Source organism: Eumetopias jubatus, unplaced genomic scaffold (assembly GCF_037043125.1).
Source record: "Eumetopias jubatus isolate StellerSeaLion01/CBP00866 unplaced genomic scaffold, mEumJub1_p1.0 scaffold_12, whole genome shotgun sequence".
NCBI classification, from domain to species: Eukaryota; Metazoa; Chordata; class Mammalia; order Carnivora; family Otariidae; genus Eumetopias; species Eumetopias jubatus.
Window position 1 is genome coordinate 114,020,419 of NW_028274818.1, and position 18,779 is coordinate 114,039,197.

Here is an 18,779-nt window from a genome sequence, read left to right on the forward strand (position 1 = left end):
AGGAGCTACCGGGCCCCCAGCCAGGGGACTTGGCCCCAGTGACAAGTCCAGGGTGTGATTATGACTATTATAATGGAAGCATCCCGAACATCAGACCTTCCCCATGCCAGGCTTCATGATTGCTGCTCGTTGTAGTTGCTACTGTTGGTTTAGTGACTTTTCGGAACTAAGTCAAGTTTGTATTCTTTGCTGTGTGTATGGCTATTGAATCCCTGTGCTGTTAACTTAGTGGTCAGCCAGTGGCTGGGCAGAGAAGTCACCCCTGTTTCCGAGCTATGGGCTACAGATTGGAGGTCCCCACAACCTCTTCAGGTTTGAATAATCTGCTCCAGTGGCTCATGGAACTCAGAGAAACATGTTACTTACTAGATGACCAATTCATTGAAAGGACAGAACTCAGGGCCAGGCAGCTGGAAGCGAGGAGCAGGGCAAGGTGTATAGAAGCAGCTCAGAGCTTCCCTGCTCTCTGAAAGAGGACTTTGCCCACCTCCACTCTGACCTTCGTCTATACTTCCTAACTGAGGACGTCCTTCCTTCTGACTCATCTGTTAACTCGAGTGAAAGACCCGGTGGGCACCAAAACGACTCCTCAAGTACTAACCACTGCTGCCGTCCTGGTGATTCTTGGGCACAGCCATGAATCTCAGCTTCTTCATGATGGGGGGCAGCCCAGCAGCTGTGGGTCCCTCAGGTCCTCTGGGGACAGCACCTTAATGGGCTTATGATCTAGCAGGTACCTGTTCGGGTGGCTCTCGTCGTGCCACACAGCCTTGATCCCATTGGCCAGGTTGACCCCCATTGTCTGGTGACAGGCCAAGGTCAGTTGGTGAACCTCTACCACCACCCCCCAGAAAAGGCCCCCTTGTAGTCAAACTCGCCCTTGTCCCTGGGGATGTGTGCCTGGGACTGTGGCCAATGCTCGTAGCTGAAGTCCTTGTGGGCCGCCTGGTAGAAACCGGGGTGCAGGGTGCCGAAGAGGGGGGACAGGGTCTCCATACTCACGTGGTCGCAGAACTTCATGTCCACCTCTGTGCACACCAGGAGTCCACCTCACGGAGGAATTGTGGAGTTAATCTTAGAAAATAGATTGTAAGCCCTAAGGAGTGATTGTGGAAGCAGCTGAAACATCAGCAGCGTTCCCGTTCTCAGGCTACTGACCACAATGGCCTGGTAGGAGCAGGATCCCATGATCCCCAGGGGCAGGGCCTAGGTTAGGAGCCAGGAAAGAATGTAACCCTCCGTGCTCCCTTCCTGCACCTGGCGTTTGCTAGCACAAACATCCCGCTCTTCCCCAATCCCATGACGGCCTCCCTGCGTGCCTGCGCGTACGGGAGAGTGCAGGCCTGCTTCACAGCTTCGGGATACTTGCCATCCCTTTGTCCTCCTTTCCCATGCTTTGAGGCGTCTGCCCTTGCTTTTCTGATAAAAAGGGACATAAAAGCGATGTGCAGAACCCAGCTGCTGCTGCCCTACTTGCAGAGGCAGCCCTGCATGGCCGCTCAGATTGGTGTCTGAGAACTTTATGTCAGCGCGCGATGACGGGAAGAGCTGCTTACAGAAGCGGCGGATCATCACGTGCTCTGCGTGGACACGTCCTCCCAGCGCGGGATGCGGGGAACCTCGAGGACCACCACCCTCTGGCCTTCCCGGGGGGGAACATGGGGCCCGGCGGGCAACTGATTGGTGAAGACGTAGTAGGTGACCCTGTGTCCCACCATGAAGAGCTTCTCAACTGTCTGCAGGAACATCTCCAGGAAGACCATGTATCCACAGGGACAGCGGACAGGGCTGGAGGAGGGTCACTGCCAGAGGCTGGCGGCAGGACCCCAAAACGTGGGCCATGAACGTGTGCACTTTCTTCAAGGGGGCAGGCCCTCGGCTGCTTTAAGCAACAGCCAACCTCCTGGCCTGGCCTGAGCGCATCTGCTGGTGGGGCCTCCCTACCTTTGGCTCCCAGAGATGGGAGCCATCAGGACCCCATCTTACAAAGGGGAACCTGAGGCTTAGAGGCTAGAAACCCATGCAGCTGATTCTACCCAGTCTGTAGGGCACAGAAACAAGGGCTGTGCCCAAAGGTGCTCAACTCATGGCAGGTGGGGACAGAACCTGCAGGGGGTCAGCCAGGGGAGGGGACGTGCAGGGTTTGCCAGGGAGCTCAGCACAGGGGGAGTGTTCTTGGCTCCAGCATGCTGACTGTTGGGCTTCATGGGTCACAGGGTCACCTGTGACCTCAAGATTGCCAAAACAATCTTGAAAAAGAAAATCAAAGGTGAAAGGTCATCCTTCCAAAGTTCAAATATTAATACAAACCAACAGTAAATAAAACATTTTGATACTGTCATAAAGGTATGCATTCACCCTGAAACAAATAATACATTATACACTAATTGAATTTAAATTTAAAATATTTTTTTAATTTTTTATTGTTATGTTAATCACCATATATTACATAATTTGTTTTGGTGTACTGTTCCATGATTCATTGTTTGTTCATAACACCCAGTGCTCCATGCAGAACGTGCCCTCCTCAATACCCATCACCAGGCTAACCCATCCCCCCACCCTCCTCCCCTCCAGAAACCTCAGTTTGTTTTTCAGAGTCCATCATCTCTCCTGGTTCGTCTCCCCCTCTGACTTACTCCCCTTCATTCTTCCTCTCCTGCTATCTTCTTCTTTTTCTTTTTTCTTAAAATATGTTGCGTTATTTGTTTCAGAAGTGCAGATCTGTGATTCAACAGTCTTACACAATTCACAGTGCTCACCGTAGCACATACCCTCCCCAATGTCTATCACCCAGCCACCCCATCCCTCCCACCCCCCACCACTCCAGCAACCCTCAGTTTGTTCCTGAGATTACGAATTCCTCATATCAGTGAAGTCATATGATACATGTCTTTCTCTGATTGACTTATTTCACTCAGCATAACACCCTCCAGTTCCATCCACGTCATTGCAAATGGCAAGATCTCATTCCTTTTGATGGCTGCATAATATTCCATTGTGTATATATACCACTTCTTCTTTATCCATTCATTTGTCGATGGACATCTTGGCTCTTTCCACAGTTCGGCTATTGTGGACATTGCTGCTATAAACATTGGGGTACATGTACCCCTTCGGGTCCCTACATTTGTATCTTTGGGGTAAATACCCAGTAATGCAATTGCTGGATCGAATGGTAGCTCTAATTTCAACTGTTTGAGGAACCTCCATACTGTTTTCCAGAGGGGTTGCACCAGCTTGCATTCCCACCAACAGTGTAGGAGGGTTCCCCTTTCTCCACATCCCCACCAACATCTGTCATTCCCTGACTTGTTAATTTTAGCCATTCTGACGGGTGTGAGGTGGTATCTCATTGAGGTTTTGATTTGGATTTCCCTGATGCCGAGCGATGTTGAGCACCTTTTCATGTGCCTGTTGGCCATTTGGATGTCTTCTTTGGAAAAATGTCTGTTCATGTCTTCTGCCCATTTCTTGATTGGATTATTTGTTCTTTGGGTGTTGAGTTTGATAAGTTCTTTATAGATTTTGGATACTAGCCCTTTATCTGTCATTTGCAAATATTTTCTTCCATTCTGTCGGTTGTCTTCTGGTTTTGTGGACTGTTTCCTTTGCTGTGCAAAAGCTTTTTATCTGGATGAAATCCCAATAGTTCATTTTTGCCCTGGCTTCCTGTGCCTTTGGTGATGTTTCTAGGAAGAAGTTGCTGCGGCTGAGGTCGAAGAGGTTGCTACCTGTGTTCTCCTTTAGGATTTGGATGGAATCCTGTCTCACGGTTAGGTCTTTCAACCATTTGGAATCTATTTTTGTGTGTGGTGTAAGGAAATGGTCCAGTTTCATTCTTCTGCATGTGGCTGTCCAATTTTCCCAACACCATTTGTTGAAGAGACTGTCTTTTTTCCACTGGACATTCTTTCCTGGTTTGTCAAAGATAAGTTGACCATAGAGTTGAGGGTCCATTTCTGGGCTCTCGATTCTGTTCCATTGATCTATGTGTCTGTTTTTGTGCCAGTACCATACTGTCTTGATGATGACAGCTTTGTAATAGAGCTGGAAGTCCGGAATTGTGATGCCGCCAGCTTTGCTTTTCTTTTTCAAGATTCCTCTGGCTATTCGGGGTCTCTTCTGGTTCCATACAAATTTTAGGATTATTTGTTCCATTTCCTTGAAAAAAGTGGATGGTATTTTGATGGGGATTGCATTGAATGTGTAGATTGCTCTAGGTAGCATTGACATCTTCACAATGTTGATTCTCCCAATCCATGAGCATGGAACGTTTTTCCATTTCTTTGTGTCTTCTTCAATTTCTTTCCTGAGTATTTTATAGTTTTCTGAGTACAGATCCTTTGCCTCTTTGGTTAAATTTATTCCTAGGTATCTTATGGTTTTGGGTGCAATTGTGAATGGGATCGACTCCTTGATTTGTCTCTCTTCTGTCTTGTTGTTGGTGTATAGGAATGCCACTGATTTCTGTGCATTGATTTTATACCCTGCTGCTTGACTGAATTCCTGTATGAGTTCCAGCAGTTTTGGGGTGGAGTCTTTTGGGTTTTCCACATAAAGTATCATATCATCTGCAAAGAGTGAGAGTTTGACTTCCTCTTTGCCGATTTGCATGCCTTTGATTTCTTTTTGTTGTCTGATTGCTGTGGCTAGGACTTCTAATACTATGTTGAACAGCAGTGGTGAGAGTGGACATCCCTGCCGCATTCCTGACCTTAGGGGAAAACCTCTCAGCTTTTCCCCATTGAGAATGATATTCGCTGTAGGTTTTTCATAGATGGCTTTTATGATATTGAGGTATGTACCCTCTATCCCTATACTCTGAAGAGTTTTGATCAAGAAAGGATGCTGTACTTTGTCAAATGCTTTTTCTGCATCTATTGAGAGGATCATATGATTCTTGTTCTTTCTTTTGTTAATGTATTGTATCACGTTCATTGATTTGCGGATGTTGAACCAGCCTTGCAGCCCAGGGATAAATCCCACTTGGTCGTGGTGAATAATCCTTTTAATGTACTGTTGGATCCTATTGGCTAGTATTTTGGTGAGAATTTTTGCATCCATGTTCATCAAGGATATTGGTAATTCTCCTTTTTGATTGGATCTTTGTCTGGTTTTGGAATCAAGGTAATGGTGGCCTCATAAAATGAATTTGGAAGTTTTCCTTCCATTTCTATTTTTTGGAACAGTTTCAGGAGAATAGGTATTAATTCTTCTTTAAATGTCTGATAGAATTCCCCTGGGAAGCCATCTGGCCCTGGGCTTTTGTTTGTTGGGAGATTTTTGATGACTGCTTCAATTTCATTAGTGGTTATAGGTCTGTTCAGGTTTTCTATTTCTTCCTGGTTCAGTTTTGGTAGTTGATACATCTCTAGGAATGCACCCATTTCTTCCAGGTTATCTAATTTGCTGGCATAGAGTTGCTCATCATATGTTCTTATAATTGTTTGTATTTCTTTGGTGTTGGTTGTGATCTCTCCTCTTTCATTCATGATTTTGTTGATTTGGGTCATTTCTCTTTTCTTTTTGATCAGTCTGGCCAGGAGTTTATCAATCTTGTTAATTCTTTCAAAGAACCAGCTCCTAGTTTCGTTGATCTGTTCTACTGTTCTTTTGGTTTCTATTTCATTGATTTCTGCTCTGATCTTTCTTATTTCTCTTCTCCTGCTGGGTTTAGGCTTTCTTTGCTGTTCTTTCTCCAGCTCCTTTAGGTGTAGGGTTAGGTTGTGTATTTGAGACCTTTCTTGTTTCTTGAGAAAGGCTTGTATTGCTATATACTTTCCTCTCAGGACTGCCTTTGCTGTATCCCAAAGATTTTGGACAGTTGTGTTTTCATTTTCATTGGTTTCCATGAATTTTTTTAATTCTTCTTTAATTTCCTGGTTGACCCATTCATTCTTTAGTAGGATGCTCTTTAGCCTCCATGTATTTGAGTTCTTTCCGACTTTCCTCTTGTGGTTGAGTTCTAGTTTCAAAGCATTGTGGTCTGAAAATATGCAGGGAATCTCCCAATCTTTTGGTACCGGTTGAGACCTGATTTGTGACCTAGGATGTGATCAATTCTGGAGAATGTTCCATGGGCACTAGAGAAGAATGTGTATTCCGTTGCTTTGGGATGGAATGTTCTGAATATGTCTGTGAAGTCCATTTGGTCCAGTGTGTCATTTAAAGTCTTTATATCCTTGATGATCTTTTGCTTAGATGATCTGTCCATTTCAGTCAGGGGGGTGTTAAAGTCCCCCACTATTATTGTATTGTTGTCAATGTGTTTCTTTGCTTTTGTTATTAATTGCCTTATATAATTGGCTGCTCCCATGTTCGGGGCATAGATATTTACAATTGTTAGATCTTCTTGTTGGATAGACCCTTTAAGTAGGATATAGTGTCCTTCCTCATCTCTTATTACAGTCTTTGTTTTAAAATCTAGTTTGTCTGATATAAGGATTGCCACCCCAGCTTTCTTTTGGTGTCCATTAGCATGGTAAATGGTTTTCCACCCCCTCACTTTCAATCTGGGGGTGTCTTTGGGTCTAAAATGAGTCTCTTGCAGACAGCATATGGATGGGTCTTGTTTTTTAATCCAATCTGATAGCCTGTGTCTTTTGATTGGGGCATTGAGCCCATTTACATTCAGGGTAACTATTGAAAGGTATGAATTTAGTGCCATTGTATTGCCTGTAAGGTGACTGTTACTGTATGTTGTCTGTGTTCCTTTCTGATCTTTGCTGCTTTTAGGCTCTCTCTTTGCTTAGAGGACCCCTTTCAATATTTCTTGGAGGGCTGGTTTCCTGTTTGCAAATTCCTTTAGTTTTTGTTTGTTCTGGAAGCTTTTTATCTCTCCTTCTATTTTCAATGACAGCCTAGCTGGATATAGTATTCTTGGCTGCATATTTTTCTCGTTTAGTGCTCTGAAGATATCTTGCCAGTCCTTTCTGGCCTGCCAGGTCTCTGTGGATAGGTCTGTTGCCAATCTAATATTTTTACCATTGTAGGTTACATATCTCTTCTCCCGAGCTGCTTTCAGGATTTTCTCTTTGTCTCTGAGACTCGTAAGTTTTACTATTAGATGTCGGGGTGTTGACCTATTATTATTGATTTTGAGAGGGGTTCTCTGTGCCTCCTGGATTTTGATGCCTGTTTCCTTCCTCACATTAGGGAAGTTCTCTGCTATTATTTGCTCCAATATACCTTCTGCCCCTCTCTCTCTTTTTTCTTCTTCTGGGATCCCAATTATTCTAATGTTGTTTCGTCTTATCGAATCACTTATCTCTCGAATTCTGTCCTCATGATCCTGTAGTTTTTCTCCCTCTTTTTCTCAGCCTCTTTACTTTCCATCATTTGGTCTTCTATATCACTGATTCTCTCTTCTGCCTCATTTATCCTAGCAGTTAGTGCCCCCATTTTTGATTGCACCTCATCAATAGCCTTTTTGATTTCAACTTGGTTAGATTTTAGTTCTTTTATTTCTCCAGAAAGGGTTTCTCTAATAACTTCCACGCTTTTTTCAAGCCCAGCTAGTATCTTTAAAGTCATGATTCTGAACTCTAGGTCTGACATCGTACTAATGTCCGTATTGAGTAGGTCCCTGGCTGACGGTACTACCTCTTGTTGTTTTTGCTGAGGTGATTTTTTTCGTCTTGTCATTTTGTCCAGAGGAGAATAGATGAATGAGAGAACAAAATGCTAACAGGTTTACAACATCCCCAGCAAATATAGTGTATACAAATCCGAAAAGACCTGAAACCAGGGGAAAAGAAAGGGAAAGAAAGAAAAAAGAAAGAGAAAAAAAAAAAGAAAAAAAGGTAAAAACAAAAACAGAACAATACAAAAAAAGCCGAATGTGATCAAATATGATCAGGCTAGTGCATAGATCAGTGCCACACACTAGATTTTGGGTGTATTTTGGTCTGTTAGAAAAAAGTGCCTCCTAAAATTTTAAACGAAGAAAGACATATATGTACAAAATAAGGGTTGATACAATGAAGGGATAGAAGATGACTGTAAAGATGAAAATTATAATAGATTTTATAAAAGGACTTGATAAGATAAGAAGTTGTTTGAAAAAAGAAAGAAGATTTAAAAAAAAAAAGAAAGAAAAAAGGAAGAGAATGTGATCAGGCAGGAGACTAGAACAGAGCCATACACTAGTGATTTAGGGTATATTTTTATCTGTTAGAAGAAACTGTATCTCAAAATTTTAAAGAGAGAACAACTTATATATATATGCCAAAAATAAGGCTAACTCCTATGAAGGGATAAAATATGACTCTAAAAATGAAAAATAAAAAATATTTTGTTTTTTTTTTAAAAGAGATTGATAAGATGTTGGTTGAAAAAGGGAAAAAGATAAAGAAAAAAAAACAGTTAACAAAAATTAACTTTGATGAACTAATGAATCATGGTAAAAAAAAAAGCCATGAAATCTATGTGCAGTATTCCCATAGCAGTGGAGTTCTCCCGTTCTCTTTGATTGGTAAACTTGGTCTTGGCTTGCTGGCTGTTCGTGCTGATCTTCTGGGGGAGGGGCCTGTTGCCTTGGTTTCCACATGTCTTTGCCGGAGGCGGAATTGCCCCGCCCTTGTTTGTCTGGGCTAAGCAAGCTGCTCGGGTTTGATCTCAAGAGCTTTTGTTCCCTGCAAGCTCTCCGTACAACCTTGGAGGACCAGGGCAAAAATGGTGGCCTCTCAATCTCCGCTCGGAGGAGCTGAGAACTTGGGGCCCTGCTCCTCAGTGCGCCCCCAGAGAAAAGCAGTCACTCCCTTGTCCCTGGTCTCCGGCAGCACTCCGTGCTCACCCGGCCTGTGACCGAGCGTTTGTATCTGTGGCACCCGACCCCGTGTGGAGTCCCCAAACCCAGCAGATCCCTGCGGTGCGTTCCCGCGCCCCTCTTCCCTGGGAAGGAAGGGGAGTCTCCCCGGATCTGCCGCCTCTTGGGTCCCTGCTGCAGGAGCAGTGGCCCGACTGGGTCGCGGATCACAGTTTATGGCAACCCCGAGCTGAGAGCCCGCGCCTCGGCTCCGTCTCTGCAGCCGGCTTCCCCGCTCCGATACCTGGGAGCTCTGGCGCACTCAGGCCCCCCCGGTCTTTCTGTGATCCCGAGGGTCCTGAGACCCCACTGTCCCGCGAGGGTTCCACCCCCGCTTAGCCACTGGAGCGACGTCCCTCAGCGGAGTCGACTTCTAAAAGGTCCGATTTTGTGCTCCGCGGCTCTATTACTTGCCAGAAGCGGCCGGCAGAGGCCCCTCCCCCGCCGCCTATCCTCCCGAATATCGCCTCGGATTCACTTCTCCGCACGTCCTACCTTCCAGAAAGTGGTCGCTTCTCTGTTCAGAGAGTTGTTGCTACTCTCCTCTTTGATCTCCTGTTGAGTTCGTAGGTGTTCAGAATGGTTTGATCCCTATTCAGCTGAATTCCTGAGACCAGACGAAATCTAGGTCTCCTACTCCTCCGCCGTCTTGCTCCGCCCCCCTAAATTTAAACCATTTTTAAAAATAAAGAAATAAAACAATTTTTTTAAAAAACATATGCATACAGATCAGTGGGATTTAACTGAGAGCCCAGAAATAAACCCCTTCATCTATGGTCCACTGAATTTTGACAAGGGTGGACAACATTACACTGGGGGAGAGAAGGGTCTTTTCAACAAAGGGTGCTAGACAATTGGCTATCCGTGTACAGAGGAATGAATTGGACCCTTACCTCACACCACATATAAACATTAACTCAAAATACATTAAAGGCTTAAATGTAAGAGGTAACACTATAAACTCTAGAAGAAATAAGTGGGGATAAATCTTCATAAACTTGGATCTAGCAATGTTATTAGATCTGACACCAAAGCGTAAGAAAGGAAAGGAAAACATAGATAAAATAATATCCTCAAAATTAAAAACCTCTTCTGGGTGCCTGGGTGGCTCAGTTGGTTAAGCGTCCGACTCTTAATTTTGGCTCAGATCATGATCTCGGGGTCATGAGATCGAGCCCACGTCAGGCTCCACACTGAGTGTGGGGCCTGCTTAAGGTTCTCTCTCCTTCTCCCTCTGCCCCTGACCACTCGCACACTCACTCACTCTTAAAAAAGAAATGTAAAAAAAAAAAGTTAAAAATCTTTGTACATCGTAAGATACTATCTGGAAAGTGAACAGATAGCCCGCCGAATGGAAGAAAATATTTGTACATTATGTATCTAATAAGAGTCTGTTGCCCAGAACATGTAAAGAGCGTTTACAAGTCCTCAGCAAAGAGACGACCCATTTCTTAAAATAGACAAAAGACTTGGATAGACCTTTCTCCAAAGAAATCATACAAATGGTGAAGAGCACATGAGTAGATGTTAAACATCCTTAGTCTTTATGGAAATGAAGATTTAAACCAGTTAGATGTCCTTTTACACACAAGAGAATCTCTATAATCAAGGAAACTAAAATAACAAATTTTGGAAAGGATGTTGAGAAACGGAAACCCTTACACCTTGCTTGTGAAAAATGGTGCAGTCTATGTATAAAATATTTTGGCATTTAGGCAAATAGATCAAAGTAGAATGACCGTATGGTTCAACAATTATACTCCTAGATACATACCCCAAAATTGAAAGGAGAAGTACCCTTATTCAGCGCAGCATTTGTCACCGCAGCCAAAAGGGGGAAGCAACCCAAGTGTCCACTGACAGACCAATGGATAAACGAAACGCGGTGTACACACCACGGAGCACGATTCAGCCTTAAAAACGAAGGGGGCTCCGACACAGGCGACACCACGCATGAAGCGGGAAGTCATCACGCTGAGCGACATCAGCCAGTCACAGAAGGACAGACGCCCTGTGGTCCCACTTACAGGAAGTGTCCCGAGACACACAGTACAACGTGGCTGCCGGAGCCGAGGGGAAGGGGACGGGGAGCTGGCGTCCCCCGCAGACAGAGCCGCCCTCGGGGAGAAGGAAGAAGTTCTGGAGGACGACGTGCCCCCGCGGGACCCCAGCTACGGCCGGGAACTGCGCACCGGACACGTTCTGAGGGGTCGGTGGCGGGTCCGCGGGACGGCGCCCCGTCGGGGGTAACACGCCCTGAGGCACCCCGCGGGCGGCGAGGACACGCGGCTGGGGTCTGAGTGCGGAGAGGGAGGGGCTGCGCTGCGCGGGCGGGTTTCCCGCAGAGTCGGCTCCTCTTCAAACCGCCACGTCCGCGCGGCCCCGAGAAGCCGAGCCGCCGACGTTCGTGCCGCAGGCGGAGCCCCGCCCCGACCCCGACGGTGCGGCCGCGGGGAGGACCCGCAGGGCCGAGGCCCGGGGAGCGCGAGCGCCGCGGCGGGGGTCCTTGGAACACCTGTCCTCGGCCCGGAGGAGGAGGGCTGAGCGCGCATGCCCCGCACGGGTCGCGGGGCGGGACTCGGGCGCCTCCCGGCGGGAGGTGGGGGCAGTGCAGGATGCGGTGCACTCAGTTCCGTGGAGGCACCTGTCCCTTCTGGGGTCCAGCTGAACCCATTACATTTGGGAAATTCGAACTGAAATGGAGTCCAATTATCCCCTGACTTCTCCAGAAATAGAAACTATTAATTAGAAACCGTATGGAATTAAGTGAAATGCAGACACAGGCTTTACAACTTACACCAAAATTCATTTAAAATTGTAGATAAATTTAAAATGTAAAACTATCAAAATAAAGGGGGCGCCTGGGTGGCTCAGTCGGTGAAGCGGCTGCCTGAGGCTCAGGTCGTGATCCCAGGGTCCTGGGATCGAGCCCCGCGTCGGGCTCCTTGCTCACCAGGGAGCCTGCTTCTCCCCTGCCTGCTGTTCCCCCTGCTTGTGCTTGCTCTCTCTCTCTCTCTCTGTCAAATAAATAAATAAAATCTTTCAAAAAACAAAAAGTAAAAAAAAGAAAATCCACATGGTCTTGGGTTCAGTGATGAGCTTTAACACACAACACCAAAAGCCAATCCACAAATGAAAAAAATTGATAACATGAACTTCCTAAAATTAAAACGTTTGCGGGGCGCCTGGGTGGTTCAGTCGTTAAGCGTCTGCCTTCAGCTCAGGTCATGATCTCAGGATCCTGGGATCGAGCCCTACATCGGGCTCCCTGCTCAGCGGGGAGCCTGCTTCTCCCTCTCCCACTCCCCCTGCTTGTGTTCCCTCTCCCACTCCCCCTGCTTGTGTTCCCTCTCTCGCTGTGTCTCTCTCTGTCAAATAAATAAATAAAATCTTAAAAAAAAAAAAAAACTTTTGCTCTGTGAAAGACCTTGCTCAGAAAACTAAAAGACAAGCCAAGAACTGGGAGGAAATATTTGCAAAGCGCAAATCTGGTAAAAGATTTGTATTCAAAAAATACAAAAGACTATCAGAACTCAATGATAAGGAAACAAACATCCTAATTGATAATGGGTAAGGATCTGAACAGATGCCTGGACAAAGAAGATATTCAGATACAAAATAAGCATACAAAATTATGTTTGACATCATCATTAGGAAAGTACAAATTTAAACAACAGTGAGACAGCCAGTACTGCACACCTATCACAAATACTAAACTCCAAAAACAAGAACACCAATTGCTGGAAGGTGAGGAATGGCAGCAACTGTCCCTTCAGAAGACATTTTGGCCATTTTTTCCAAACCTAAGTTAGTCTCATGTTAAGATCCAACAATTGCACTTCTAGTATTTAGCAACTGCTTTGAAAAACTATTTCCGAACAAAAACTCACATGCAGTTATGCAAGGTAGCTCTATTCGTAATGGTTACAAACTTAAAGAAACCAGGATGTCCTTCCATAAATGAATCCATAAGCAAACTAAGTGCATCCATGTGAAGGAAGCAGAATATGCCATGCAAAATATACCTCTTTGGCACAAGGGATATTTGGGCTGATTAATTTTAAGAAACGCCAGACATGGGAGAATCTCTGAAAACTGGGTAAAAGTTGCCATTTGGTGAGTGAAATGTACGCTTATAAAGGAACGCCCCATTTGTAAGCCTGTCTCCCTCTGTATCAGGAACAGAATTACTAAATCTCAAGAAACTCTTACCAAAAGAGAAGGCACAGACTTAAAGCTGTGTAACAACCATACCCTCGTTTCCTGTGCTCACCTGAGAACGTCCCTTAACTGGCCTTCCCACCACCCAAACTCTTTTGGTCTTTAGCTGAAGATAAAATTTAGGGTGAGAGCTGGGCCACTTCAAGGAATCACTCCATTTTCCTGGGTATCTCCCATGAATACAGGACATATGCATGATATTAAACTTTGACTTGTTTTTCTCCTGTTAATCTTTTCAGCAATAAAAAGAAATGAACCATCACGCCATACAATCACACGGATGAACTTGACATGTATTTTTCTAAGTGAAAGAATCCAGTCTGAAAAGGCTGCACACTGAGTGACCCGATTTGTAGGAGATTCTGGAAAAGGCAAAACTAGAGATGATATAAGGATCTGGGAGTGAATTCCGTGATATTTTCATGATTTATACCTGCCACTATGCATTTGTCAAAACCCAAACCTTTTGGGGCACCTGGCTGGCTCAGTCGGTGGAGCGTGCAACTCTTGATCTTGGGGTTGTGAATTCGGGCCCCATGTTGGGTGTGGAGATTACTTAAAAATAAAATCTTTTAAAAACACAAACATTTCTACATCCCAAAGAGTAAATAATAATCTACTGAAAGTAAGTTGTTTAGGATGTGGGAGTGTCACAGGATGGTGTGGGGGCCAAGGGCAGGCTGCCCCAAATCTGCCACTTTGACATATAGATCATTTTAATTAAAAGTTACTTAAGAGACAGCCTATGCAATGAGGACACTTAGACCCTCCTCTGTCCCCCTGGAAAGGAAATCAATCTCCCGTGTGAAGATGTCCCTGTACCGGGAGGTAAAGAGATTTCGACATCACCAGAAATGGGAGATTTGGAGCCCATAAGGCTGTATAAACAACCCTTGTTACTTTTTACTAATTTACGACCCCAGCCCAAATTTTGTTTAGAATTCCTTACTAATTGAAGCTCCCAAGGTTAAGTTTTCTTTGTCCTGTGATTTCATCACAGGTGTAGTTTCTCTTTGTCCAAAAAGTATAAAACCTGGCTTCCTTGGTCATTTCTTTAGACCTCAGGTTCATTATTGGGTCTCCATGTGCACATCATTGCACTTTAGGTTTTTTTCTCCCATTTATCTGTCTCATGTCAATTTCTTTCTTCATCCCGTGGTAAGAACCTTGGACCAAGGAAAATTTCTTCCTCCCCTTCAGTGGAATACAGAACGTGACACATGATCTAACTGTATTAGAAACATATGGGGGAAAAAACCCTCCCTGTAGGTTTTATGACAAAAGGTGCTGACCTAAGTAACTTTGGAAATGAATGGAATCTGTAGATTAAAGAAAAAATGTACTGTACGTATACAATGGACTCTATTTGATAAAGTTCTCTGCCATCAGAGTGGTAGCTAACAGTTCTGAAAACACCACATCTGTAATCTGGAATGGAGCAATGAATTAAATAAAGGGCCGGTGGTGAGAGCCAGGTTTGTCACTGTTAGAGTAGGAAGTTACAGATCAGCAAAGGGAGAAGATCACAATCTCCATGTTGTGGCGGACCAGGTTGGAGACATCAGTCTAAACTCGTCCTTAGCTTAATATGGACGCAGACGGTTCCACATAGAAATCTTTATCATTAGGTGTGTCGACACAGGTGGGAATACAGGCATATATTGCCTTGCATTGTCCGCTGAGCATGGACATTTAGCTCCCACGTGTAAGACTTTAATACCATTCTCTACTAACCAGAGCTCCTTAAAGAACTTGCTGACACTAGAACTTGGACAGTAAGTATAGGAGCCAGGATAATCTTGACGTATCAGAGAGTAAGGAAGTACCAAGAAAAGAGCCACAGAGATGGAATGATGTCAATGGAAAGCAGGAGCCAATGGAAAGTGCTCTCCATCACCAAAGGAGGAATGAGCCAGCGACCAAACACTGTCGTGCTGGAACATAACCTACCCTGGTGTCTGCGCTGGTAAAAATAAATGAATCATTTTAAGATTTTATTTATTTATTTGAGAGGGAGAGAGAGTGCATAAGCAGAGGGGAGAGACAGAGGGAGAAGGAGAAGAAGACCCCCCACTGAGCAGGGAGCCCGACGTGGGGCTCGATCCCAGGACTCTGAGATCATGACCTCAGCTGAAGGTAAACACTTAACTGACTGAGACACCCAGGTGCCCCCAAATAAACGATTTTTTAAAAAGAAACCACACGGCCAAAATGGAGTCACTTATGTCAAGAGACCCAAGCCAGCAAACCAAGACTTACTACCTGACCTAACTGCAGTTCCACACACCCTCACCTCCACGTAAACTTTAACCGGTCAACCTGGAAAATGAACTGAATGGCCCCTTCTGTTCCCCTTAGGAGGGGGACATTGCCTAAAATAGTGCATCCTTTTCTAGTAATTTCTTTTTTTCAATTCCCTCTCTGCCTTTAAAATCCTTCCCCTCCCCGCAGCTCAAAGGAGCCCCTTTCTTTTTGATAAACGGGATGCTGCCTGCCTCATGAATTGGTCAATGAAGCCAATGGGATTGGGATCTTTTAAATTACTTTGTTGCCTTTTTATTAACAAATTACATAGCTTTTTATAAGCGGGATTGCATAGACCTCTCCTATAAGAATTCCAACTAATAGATGTAGATAACCATTCATCAAGTAAATGGAGCTAACTCTCCTCTCCTAAAGTGGGGGCTCAGGGCTGTTGTCTTCCTGCACATGGGAAAGAGTAACTTCCTGGTGGGGAAGCCTGACCAATGCTGCCCCAGCCAGGTGACCAACGTTAACAGGGACAGTGACAAGGGTTCCCTTGTTGTAAAGTAATGACAAAGCACTTTACCTCCCTGATCTGCTTCCTCAAAACCCATAACCCCAGTCTAATCAGGAGGAAAACAAGTAAATCCCAATGGGGGACTTTCTACAAAATGCCTGACCGGTCCTCCTCAACCCTGCCAAGGTCACTGAAACAAAGCAAGTCTGAGAAACTGTCACAGCCAAGGAGAGCCTAAAGACACATGATGAGCACATGTCACGTGGTGCCCTGCATGGGATCCTGGAGCGAGAAAAGGTAGAACAGAGGGAACCTGAATAAAATACGGACTCCCGCTAAAAACAACATATCAATATTTGTTCACTAATTGTGACAATTTTGTAGAAAACTAGAAAAAGAGGAGAAATTAGGGGCGCCTGGGTGGCTCAGTCAGTTAAGCATCTGCCTTCGGCTCAGGTCATGACCCCGGGGTCCTGGGATCGAGCCCCATGTCGGGCTCCCTGCTCCGTGGGAGCCTGCTTCTCCCTCTCCCTGCTGCTCACCCTGCTTGTGCTCTCTCTCGCTCGCTCACTCTGTCAAATACATAAATAAGACCTTTAAAAAAAAACAGACATTAAAGGTAAATAAGGGAAACCTTTTGCATCGGACTGGAAGCCTAGAGGAAATGGGTGATTTCCTAATAAAAATGCACAATAATAAAATGGACCCTGAAATAAGGAAAAAACAGGCAGACCAATTAGCCATCCAGGGCCTCATCCTCCTGCTGCTTCTCCTTTCACTGTTCTGGGGTTTTCCTCTCCTAGGACAGAAAAGGAACAGGGACAGAACTGTTCTGGAGCTGCCCTTAGACCCGACCCCACTCACTGTCTTCCTCTCCCCCAGCCATACCCTGCTCAGCGAGGACACTGTGCACGGGGAGTCTCAGGGATTGTGGATCCTGATGTGTCACCCAGTTCTTTTTTGGATGGCAAGAGACTGGACACACTTACTAAAGTAAAAGAAGTTAATATATTTTAATGGTAGAAATACCTTAATACCTGCAAGAGACAAGAGTGGGTTTGGGCCTGGCAGGCCCAAAGGCTCACACTCTCACAGTGTGACCTAGACCCTCTCCAACCCTCCATCCTGCTAAGTGCCCTGGGGTGGCCCCATTCATAGGCACAGTCTCTCTCACTGCATCTGGGGCCTCCCACAACTCCAGGCTGACACCCACTCACCATCCATTCTACTGGGAAGGGTTTCTCTTTCCCTTGGGTTCCATGAAGTCATGGCTTTAAGTGTCTTTGGCCCGGCTTGGGTCACACTCTCATCCTTGAAGCCATCAGAGCACCCAGAAAATAGAGCAGGGGGTTGGGTAGACTTGGATCATACACCCATCTCTGAAGTGGGTGGAAAGTGGGGTCTGCCCTCTGGAACTGTCTGGATGGTAGGCAGGTGACATGGGGTTCCCAAAGGCAAGCTGAGGTGCTGGACTTGGACGTGAGAAGAGATGCCAGGCTGGGAAAGCAGCAGATTCCGCATCACTGGTGACTGACTGCACGGCTTTGGAATCTGAAGCCCAAGGAAGGAAGGGGTCACTTCGTTAGGGTCACGGGCTGCAGCCGCGCATCCAGTGCTCTTGCTGTTTTCCCATGACGGCAAGGCGCTCTCCTACTTGCTGAAGAAGCAACTTTGCTGTTGGTAGGAAACTCAAGGCTCCTGCCTTGGATATTGGGTCCTCGCACCTCAGAGACTGGAAGGCACACAGACCTCACTCTTCTCCCTGGGAGGAAGGAGCCCCGGAGTCACACCTGCCCCCCACATTAATCGCTCCTCCCCAGAGAACAAACTGGCTCATTCTCCAGTCTCTTCTCTCTCCTTTATGAAGAACAGAGAGCAAATGTGAGGATGATAAGGAAAGTATCGCTCATTGAAACAGGGGGAGGCTCAAGGATTATTCCACACCACAAATCCACACATGGCAGACTTTCTGGGGGCCACAGTCCCTGAATCATGCATGTGACTCTCTGAAACCAGGCAGCCTCACTGAGAAACTGCCTGCTGGGAGGCACAGTTACTCCCATAACCTTAATTCTTAACAAATACGTATGTCAAAGGTTTACATCACAATCGGGAGGCCAAAGGATTGCAGGGTCAGTCTGCCGAATGGCTGTATGGCTGTTGTGGACGGGGCCACATCCAACATTTGGAGGGTTAAGAGACTGTGATGGAGGAAGCCCTTGTCTCAACCACACAGACGTTGGGAATGGAAACATCCCGTGGGGCTGTCTACACTGCCCATGGGCCTGTTACACTGCCAGGAGCACAGTCAGCTCAGTAATGGCTGTGGGGGTTGTCAGGACCCTTTCTGGCCTGAGCGGGAGGGCCACAGATGCCTCCCTGGATGGTCAGAGGCCAAGGGCTGTCCTGTCTACTACCTGTTTCCTGCCGATCACTCAGATGGGACGAAGGATCTAGCCAGCACTGGGGGGGCCCCCAACAGCCCGCAAGAAGGCTGTACATGGGGGCGGGCAGGCCACGGCAGTCAGTCCTATATGAATCCATTCGTGTCTACAGAGTGCCCTTGTGGGGTGGGGCCGTGCTGGAACTTGTAGCTGCCCAGGCAGAGTGGGGCCAGCAGCACCCTCCCCAGGTGGGAGGGCGGAAGAACCCTGTATAACCTCTGAGGCCCCCTATAACCCCTGACTGGGGATGAGTTGGATCTCAAACTGTCAGGAATCAGGTGGACATTTCACTTTTCTTCTGTCTGAGCCCAGGAGTGAAGGGCTGAAAACCAATGCTCCAGCTCACCTCTGACTCGTGTGTGACCCTGGGTGAGTCCTGTCTACCCTGGAGGCCCAGGGAGTTGGAGGAGGGGGAAGAAAGCCAATTACGCTTACACCTAACCCCGATCCAGACCCTGGCCCTGACCCCAGCCCATGACCCTCACCCCAACCCACCCAGATTCTCAGGCTGATCCACACTTGCATCATGAACAGGCCCAAATCA

General features: G+C 46.1%; 1 pseudogene; it reads right to left on the bottom strand.

Moving 5' to 3' along the window:
- Window positions 1-834: 834 nt before the first annotated feature.
- LOC148162949 (histo-blood group ABO system transferase 2 pseudogene) lies at window positions 835-1,763 on the bottom strand (annotated as a pseudogene).
- Between the last annotated feature and the right edge of the window lie 17,016 nt (window positions 1,764-18,779).